The sequence below is a fragment of the Genypterus blacodes genome, unplaced genomic scaffold (assembly GCF_046128005.1).
Source record: "Genypterus blacodes isolate CSIRO-AG114 ecotype Tasmania unplaced genomic scaffold, CSIRO-AGI_Gbla_v1 ptg000031l_1, whole genome shotgun sequence".
In the NCBI taxonomy this organism is placed as follows: domain Eukaryota; kingdom Metazoa; phylum Chordata; class Actinopteri; order Ophidiiformes; family Ophidiidae; genus Genypterus; species Genypterus blacodes.
This window is the reverse complement of record NW_027466844.1, coordinates 47,596-56,878: the sequence shown is the minus strand read 5'-3', so window position 1 is coordinate 56,878 and position 9,283 is coordinate 47,596. Positions and strand designations below refer to the sequence as shown.

The 9,283-nt window shown below is 47.8% G+C and overlaps 1 protein-coding gene across 1 annotated transcript in view; it reads left to right on the top strand.

Annotated features, from left to right (window-relative positions):
* Positions 1 to 526: 526 nt before the first annotated feature.
* The window catches only part of wasf1 (WASP family member 1), a 37,811-nt gene continuing 29,054 nt past the window's right edge, over positions 527 to 9,283 (top strand). The window contains exons 1-2 of the mRNA XM_076145850.1: positions 527 to 574; positions 750 to 954. The gene's annotated coding sequence lies outside the window, so the exon portion shown is untranslated. The remainder of the gene's footprint in view (positions 575 to 749; positions 955 to 9,283) is intronic.

The following is a 9,283-nucleotide window of genomic DNA, read 5'->3' as shown; positions in this document are numbered from 1 at the left end:
TTTTGGGAGTTTTTCCTTGTCTTCCTAGAGACCTCTTGGTTGGGTCAGGAACCCTCTGTCGTTGGACCTGTAAAGCCCTTTGAGACGTTGTGGCGATGTGATATTGAGCTATACAAATAAAATGCATTTGATAAATTTAATAAAAACAATTCCATGACACATAAAGCCATAGTAGTCAAATAAATCACTTGCGTCCTTGATTTAATCAATATGAAATGAAATCATGGAAAAGTCTTGATTATTTGGCAGTGTTATATTTAACTATCGCTCTGACATCTGGTGCTTTTATTTCTAAAAGCCATGGGCATATCTTTATTACTTTGATTGCGAGATGAATATAATACAATAACCGATCAGCGCAGAAGAGATAGATGAATAGTGTAATAATGTGAGGACAGTTATGAATAGCGAGGATTAGAACAGTCGAAACCGATGCCTTCGCCTTTGATCTATCGATTGGACAGCGCAGCGTTACAGCCAGAGCTAACGAACCAATCACGTGAGTGCGCTCTTCGTCCGCGAGCCTCCTGAAGTAGTTGTATGAGACGCTTCCTCGCGCCCCAACAATAGAGTGGTACGTACCATTATTAGAGATAATAATAGGGATTTCTTTCGAAGACACACATTTACTGACTCTCGTTACTGTAGAAAAAACGATTTTCCCGACACGAGAGGGGAAATTGACGGGGACGTTTTCGCTACTCAACCGGTCGTAAGCTTAACGGGACCGATTTTACTGTCTATTTCAGCAACATCTCCACGGTGAATCCCTTGGAAAAAAGGGTGCCTGGGTTCCTCCCCTCTGCTGCCTACAACAGGAGTGCATTTGTTTCAGCGGCGTATCGGTACTATCATGGACCCGACCTGGAGATATAAATTCACGGACACGGTGACACGCTCTTCAATTAATTAGAAAATGGCTCGGAAATAAGAAGAACAGAACAAACGTTTCAGGTAATTAATAAACTGTTCACGTTTGGCACACGACAGCAGATTTTTTTGAACTTGAAATGTGGAAAATGTGACTACACTGGCTACGGTTTTGCATCTCACAGCTGCAACTAACTAAACCATAACCGGGTCATCTCGTTGTAACGTTTGACTGCAAAACTGGAGCTGGTTGACAAGTAACACAACCGTGGTAATTTAACACTGCCTGGCCATCACTGTACCACATTAAGTACACGGGTGACAGATGTGACAGTGTTGACAACGCCAGGAATCCAGCTAAATATTGCTATTTTAAAGTCTAAAATCTGTATTTATTCATTGTTGATTTCATGTCTAATTGCAAAGCTCCACATCTGCACAGCAATTTGACATAATTCAGGAGGAGTAACACGTTGAGGAGAAACTGGAGAGCAGATATTTGCAGTGCAGGTATTTATAGGGGATTCTGCACCCCACAAATAATTGTTGTTCCTATTCCAGCACTGTTTGAGTAGTAGATGTCAGTTTCTTGCAACATGGTAAGCAGACCATTGTTACTGCCATGCAGTGATTACATTTTCCCAATAAGAATGCACTGACTTGCTTCAGACAAGAGGATAGGGGCTGGGGTCGTATTCCAGCTAGCTTGGTTTGCAGTCATGGGGGATGGTAGCCTTCAACCCAGTGGAAATCATGCTTTGTGAAATCCGAAACCTTCTTTGTACTACTTCAAGTGCAGCAAGAACATTGGTCTTAAGGAAGAGAGAAGTTTCAACTGTTTTGCAGTTATGAGATGCATGCATGTATGTGGCGGCAGCTTGAAGATGTTAAGTGCAGTAAATCAGGCGAACCCATGAGATGCTGTGTGGTATATGGGTTACAAACTGACCATATTATTGAAGTCTGTCTATATGGTTTCTTTTGGGGGAAGCTGCACGGAACTGTTACTGTGAAGCAGCCGGTTCAGACATTGCTTGTCAGTGTTGGAGCAGACTGCAGTGAACACATACAGGCAGATCAATAGCTGGTGATGAATGAATTACCTATAGGAAGATCAGCAGCTGTGATCTGTAGCAGAGCCATGATGCAAGTGTGTGGCATACTGCCTGCTGCTTTGACAGGAGATTAGGTGTAACAGAGGCTGCAGGTGACGTGTATGGGTCACTAGATCTGAACAAAATGAGCCCTATTGTGGATTTCAAGCTTAAAGGTCATGGTTTGCATTCCCAGTTATTACATCTTCATTCATTCTTAGTGAGTGCTTTTAAGAAGTCGAATAAAAGCCTCACATCTTTGTGCACTTATGTTTTCGAGGCAGCGGTACACCGGAGCTCCACAAAGCACATTGCACCTGGCTTTCACAGATTCAACCTGGATTTTTCTGTGCACTCACTGAAAAGCAGGTCACAGTGGCATTTCTCCAAACTTTGTCTGGAAATGAGGACAGTTTATCCGTTTAACGCAAGGCTGGTTTAGACAATAAGGTCACTGTTTAGATTCGGCTCGGATAGATTGAAAGCTCCTGATGTCTTGCTTATCTCCAATGCACGTCACTATTGCCGTAACAGTGTGACCGTCCACTGGGATGCTGCAATCTACAATCTAATTTAACATGAACCAATTACCTATATGAAATTCAGGTTGAATTGTAGACTCGGGCGATGTGATCTCTGCAATTCTCAAACTATTTGTACTACATGTGTGCAGTAGCCACACAAGGCGAGATGAATCTGTGTCTGTGTAAATCAAGCGTATGAGGTAAACATGTCGGCCACTGTATGTGAACGCAGCACTGACTGAGGCCCCCTTGCAGCTGTTAGATTTATCAGTCTGCAACAGCGGCACCCTAAACATCACATGACTGCGTTGGAGCTATAGGATAGGTTTGGTAACGACTCGGCGGGATCGTACATGGAAATATTTGCCATGTTTATATAAACGGGAATGCAGAATCAATCAGTTTTAGTCAGCACTACTACCTAAACCTGTATTCCCGGACTTGAACAGATCACAATGTCACAGTTCTACCCGATGTTTGTGAACTCCTTTGCTACAAGGGGTGACATTCCAGCGTAGTTTGCAGTTCTCGTGTTTTTCCCTATGTTTCAGAGGCCCGAGTGATAGAAGGGCTTTGGCATGCCTCTTGCTGGGGCTTTTGTAGCTCTCTTACTTGTTGACATTGCTCTGATGCTCTGCCAGTCGCTGGCTTTCTCATGCCAACAAGAAGAATGTCTTTCTCTCTCTATATAGAGGAGAATTGGTGTAATGGCAAGAAACAGAGACTAACACGGGGGTCACAGGAATGAAGTGAGTAGTTAAAGTGGGGAACGAGGGAATTGCTGCTTGGCATGAAGGGGAGACGGGAACTGTGGTCCAGGGATTGTGGGAAAAGCAGAGACTGTGTGTGTGTGTGTGTGTGTGTGTGTGTGTGTGTGTGTGTGTGTGTGTGTGTGTGTGTGTGTGTGTGTGTGTGTGTGTGTGTGTGTGTGTGTGTGTGTGTGTGTGTGTGTGTGTGTGTGTGTGTGTGTGTGTGTGTGTGTGTGTGTGTGTGTGTGTGTGTGTGTGTGTGTGTGTTACCCCTGCTATGTGCCATTTAGAAGAGCTACTGACAGACCTCCTATCTCCCAGCTGTTTGGATGCTCCAAAGGATCACACACTGGCGCTATTGTTGTGCCCCTGTGCAGGCCCACAGCTCCATAATACTGCTTCTGTCCCCGGTTTGAACCAGCCTGACAGAGGGACACCAGGGCTCCGTTCAGCCTGTCTGACTGGCGCTCCTTGTGTCTCACTGCCATCACCTCCACCTCCTCCGTACCCTGGCTATCTGTCACTTCTTGGTTGTGAGGTCCTGCTCAAGCTGTAAAGAGTTCATTCACAGTACCTGGGTTTGTTTTCTCTTCTACTCTTTGACTGTGGAGCCGTCTCTCTTCTCCATAACTCCATTCAGTTTGTACTGCACCATTATTTCCTGTAGATAATACAAATTGCGCAGAGACACCATTAAAATGTAATCTGAGACTTTTTGGAGCCTCAAGCACCGTTTCTTTTTATATTCTAATTATAAGATTTCTAATTGACTGGAATAATATTTTATTTCTCAGATGTGGTACTTAAAGAAATGCTGTCATCAGTTTATCCATCCTATCTGCATGCAGTCACTCCTCTTCTTCTCAATCTTCCACTTCTATCTACCTTGTGTTTGTCTTCGCCCCTCTTCCTGTTTGTATTCTGCCTCTTCCAGCCTCCGTGTCACTCTCTAGAGGGAGATTGTTGACACAGTCCCCACTTAGTTGAAAGGATGGCTCTGAAATGGACCTGTGTGACTGCGCCGCTGCATCTCCTAGCGTATGAATTTAAAAGCTGGAAGCTGGAAAAGATGTCCCCCCCACCACCAAGTGCAAGAATTCAGCTCTCATCTCCTTCAGTCACTCTCTCCGTCTCTCTGCCTTTCTCTTTCTCATACAGGCACCGTATCTCAGGGGTGTGATAGCAATCGGGTCGTCTCGATGTGACGATACAGCTGTGTTGCAGACTGGGTTTAAATGCAAGGTCTGCCAGTCACTGTCACTTTAGACTGTGATAAAGAAAGTGTCTTAACAGCCTCTCGTGAGCTCGGGACTGTTTGATGTCTCCTGGGGGCTTCCTTATTCTGCTTAGACACCGTTCAGCTAAACAGCAAGGTATTTTTGGGACTGCTTGGCAAAGAGCCAAAACGCGCAGGGGGGAGGTGGGGGGGGGGTGACACACAAAGGGGAAGTTGAAGCCGCTCCCTTGGTGTCATGTGCATGTATGGATGCTGAATGTAGTTTGATACCTTGGTCAGTACAATGCTGCCCTGCCCAGGTCTAACCCAAGAGGGAATCTGATACGGTGTTCTCCTGGATAGCTGCAGGTCCAGGCAAGCTAGAGAGAGAGTGTGTGTGTGTGTGTGTGTGTGTGTGTGTGTGTGTCTGTGTGTCTGTGTGTGTGTGCGCGTTGGTGCTTATTTCTGCAACTCCTAATTGCAGGGTAATGTACTGTACCTGCTAGGTGACCATATATTCTGTGCCCTTTGTGTTAAGCCAACTGGAAAGGCTGCCATATTACTTAGGGGAGATTCAGTGCAGCTGCAAGCCAAGCCCGCGTGTATCCAGCTTCATTTGAATATGCAAAGTTAGGCAAAACAACGATCGCTATCATGCTGGGCTCTGAAACTATATCCTCGCTTCCTGCCCCTCCCTCTCCCTCCCTCAGTATCGGCCCACCCTCTTCCTCCACTCTCTGGGTTGAACCCTTCAACCCTCACCCCCCGCCACCCCTCTTTTCCACTCCCTCACTGATTGGTTCTCATTGAGCCGGAACGTCCCGGTGCCCCGGTCGTCGCGGTGATGCGTGTTGATTGATGGAGTTTGGAGAAATTGGAGGCGAGGCACTTTTTTGATCATGTCCGCCGCTTCTGAATCCGTCTTGTCAGGACTCGGACGTGCGTACTCAATTACAGACTCGCTGGGTTTTCATTACAGTTTTGATCTCGCTCATTTTTCATCCAGGTTCCCCTTCTCGCACCGGATAACAGCACGTACAATATAAAGGAAGAGATTGCGAGGGGAAAGACGGCGGCTGATTTGAGGAAAAGAGGCAGAAAATGACTGTGCCGGTGTTGGTATCAATCCGGCTCAGGAGTGTTCTTGCTGATTATCCCCTTTTTTGTCCCCGTCTATCTACACTGTCTAGTACTGTAGACTAGAGTTGGAATTTATTATAGCAAGGTGAGGGTTTGCAAAGTAATAATGAAGGAACCTCGCCAAGTGCTGAGGAGAGAAAGGTGGGGGGAGAGAGAGAGGGGAAGTAGCCTCTTAGCATCTCAATGTGTTTGACCACAATCTCGCAGCGGGGAGCCTCTGCCTATGCACACAGACAACTGCCGCCTTCAATTAAGAGCCAATATTTGTCTGTTCATTTACAGCTCACAGCGAGGATCCAGCTCTGCCTTGGCCTCGCTCGCGGCCCCCGAAACACAAAGCCCCGTCTGATTCGCTCTGGACAGAAGCCCAGCAAAAGACTCCCAGCGCAAACTTTCCTCGAGTTTCACACGGTGGAGTTCGCCTCCTTTTCTGTCTTTGACGTTTAGCAGGAAATGCCTCGGCAAAGCCCAAAAACCTGCTAGAGATGATCTCGCTCGTTGATCACGTCGTCTGCGTCTTGTACGGTCGCAGTGCTGTCAGTTTACTAGGACATGGAGGAGGAGGGGGGGGGGCAGGCAGAGGCGGGGAGATCCGTATCGGCGTAAGAGTCCGTTTCTGAAGGCTGAGATTCTTTGGTGGGGGATGTGGTTCACTGAAAGACTACGCGGCTTCCACCTCTATTCCAGGAAACGTCGAGGCACGGGGGGTGGCCAGCTGTGTTTCTGTCATTATTCTAGAATGCGGATGATGCATTGATGAAATCAAAGCCAGTCCTCATGCAGATCCTGCATTTTGAAGCGATACTGTAAAATATTAGATCAATGCTCTGACAACGACCTTAGACTTTGGTGCTTTGTCCTTGCTTAGGGGTAAACGGTGCATGAGTGTGTGTGTGCGCGAGCGGGTGAACATTCATGTGTATGCATGAGATCATGTGTATCCCCGCGTTTCCTCGCTCTAGTGCTTTTCACCGGACCACAAGATGGTGGATGTGTGAATGTGACTCATTGCCTCAGAGGTCCAAGAGCGATGCCACAGAATCAGCCAAGCGGCAAGCTGTGGCTGTGAACCATCACGCCGCTGAGCCAATCGGCAATATGCTGGGGGATTATTTTTTTTTTTTTGTGAAGTAGTTAAAGCGGGGGGCAAAGTAAAAATGCCGGTAAGGACAGAGGCGTACAGTTAGTTACTCGAACAAGGTAGACATCAGATGACAGACAGGACAGGAGCAGCTGTTTGATAAGACACACGCCACACACACTCCTGCGCTGACGATTCTCCTAACCACACCTGTTTGGTGACGGACAGTTCGAGTCGCCATAGCAGGAAAAAGCCCAGGAAGCACAGCTAACTAATAACATTAAGGGATGTTCCGTTGCATTTAGGTGTGACATTGAGCCTGAACGCACAACACCAGACTATTATTACTTATTAGCTACACCTGTGTTTGACAAGGTGGGCCGCCAGCTGCGTGAAATGTCTCTACAGTGGTTCCTAATTGAAGCTTACCTTCACACGAGGGGTTTGTCAAAAGAAGTGTGTGTTGAAGACGCACATTTCAAGTTCAGTGCGAGTCTGTTATTGTTGCCCTTGAGCAGACCAAGATGGCAAGAAGATAAAAAAAAAGAGGAAGAGCGGTGGTGTGTTGGGCGTGAGATAGGAGTGTGAGCGCCGCTACGTCTCTATGATCCCGCTGGATAACCGTTTTTCAAACCCAACCCTTTCATATTATGGGTTTGGGAATATGACACGGGCATCTAAACCAGGGAGACATGAAAGCACCAAACTACAGTAGTGTGTGTGTGTGTGTGTGTGTGTGTGTGTGTGTGTGTGTGTGTGTGTGTGTGTGTGTGTGTGTGTGTGTGTGTGTGTGTGTGTGTGTGTGTGTGTGTGTGTGTGTGTGTGTGTGTGTGTGTGTGTGTGTGTGTGTGTGTGTGTGTGTGTGTGTGTGTGTGTGTGTGTGTGTGTGTGTCATAGAGATACAGCCTCCACACTGGCTAAATGCCAGGCCACTGTTTGGAGTTAAATGAGCTTGACATGAGCTGCCTGGAGGAGAATCATCCTCCCGCGCTGCAGCCCGCACGGGGCCCATCGCGCCGCGTAGCGCAAGGGTCAAAGGTGGTATCAGTTTTGTGTGCGGTTATGTAAATGTTGGCCGTAACTTGAGGCGAAAGCAGGCTTTGCATAGCTCAGCTGGAGGAGCGCTGATGGCTGCTGACAGACCGCCGCCGCTACCGCCGCCGCCGTTACGCGCTCATCTGTATTGCCTCCAATTACTGTTTACTAGCTGCCTGTGTTTATTCTCTTTGTCCCCTTTTTCTCTCTGCCGTTGCTTTTGTCACTTTGTGTCCTACGTGCCTTGTGTTTCGCTTTTCCCCCCTCAGTCTAGTTTCTCCTAGCAGGAGCTGCACAGTCAGCCCCTTTCTGCCATCGCTGTGTCTTAGTTGGGCACCAGCAGCGTCTGCAGCCTGGAGCGGCTTTCTTCCAGTGAGTTCAAATCAGGGTAGCATTAACAGTGAAGGAGGGGGGGTGGAGGAGGGGGGGAGGGGGGTGATGATGATTAGTGGGGTGATGATGATGAGTTGCTTGCTGAGCCCAATGTGGCCTCGACTCGAATCGCATTTTCCAAATCTTCCCGGGATCGTTTCAATAGGTCGCTTTGTTTTATCTATGGATTTATTGAATCTGCGTCGTGCCAGAGAAGAGCTGCATCACCATCAAAATATGATCACCAGTCTCATCCCGGAACAGAGTCTGGCATTCGTCTCCCTACACTTTATTTCTCTGACCGGGGGACAATTATTGCTCTGTGATATCAGCTCCTACAGTCCAAACACGCAGGGAAGCAGAGCGACAGAGCTGAGAAGTCTTTGGTTTGGAAAAAAGACGCAGTGGTGACAGTGACTGACAAGGACGTGATGACTCGGACACGTCAGCACACACACGCAGACGCACATAATCTGGAGTGCAGCGATGGGGCGGCTGAACGGGAGGGGGTGGGGGAAGAAGGGGGGGGGGGGGGAGGGGTCGACAGACGAGACAAGGTCTGACTGACCAGGAAAGATAACAAGGAATTGTGTGGGAGCGGTGATAACAGCGGCCCTGGATTCCGGTTTCTCTCTTGTGCTCCGACTGCACATTTGTACGCACTCCACACACACACACACACTACCCCCACCTAATAACGAAGAGAATGCCAAGAGCTTGAAATATGCCCACTGATAAGAAGAAGGGGAAGAAGAGAATAGGAGAGCGAGCGTCTTTGTACCTGCAGGAAGAATTGGATTTGCGTCCTTTTTTCCCCCCCCCCCCAAGATGTGTTTATTGGAGACGAGCAAAGTGCTGTGTGCAATGTCTCGTGACAGCCAAAAGGCGAGAGGGTGAAAGGGACTGAGAGCTTCTTTTGTCTCTTGCTCGCCATCCCATTGTCGCCCATATCGCCTCTGCCAGAGACCACATATTGTAGCGGACTGGATTTAATGATCCAATCTGTATAGGATAGCGGAATGTGTGTGTGTGTTCGCTGGGAAGGCGTCTGTTGTCGAGGTTGCGATGGTGTGGACTCAGGGTATACGCGCTACTCCATCCCCATCTAAATACTGTGAATGAAATCATGCAGTCACCTTAAGTAACAGTCCGTCACAGTCTAAAAAATCTCCTCTCCGCTCGCTCGCTGGCAAAACTGCGCG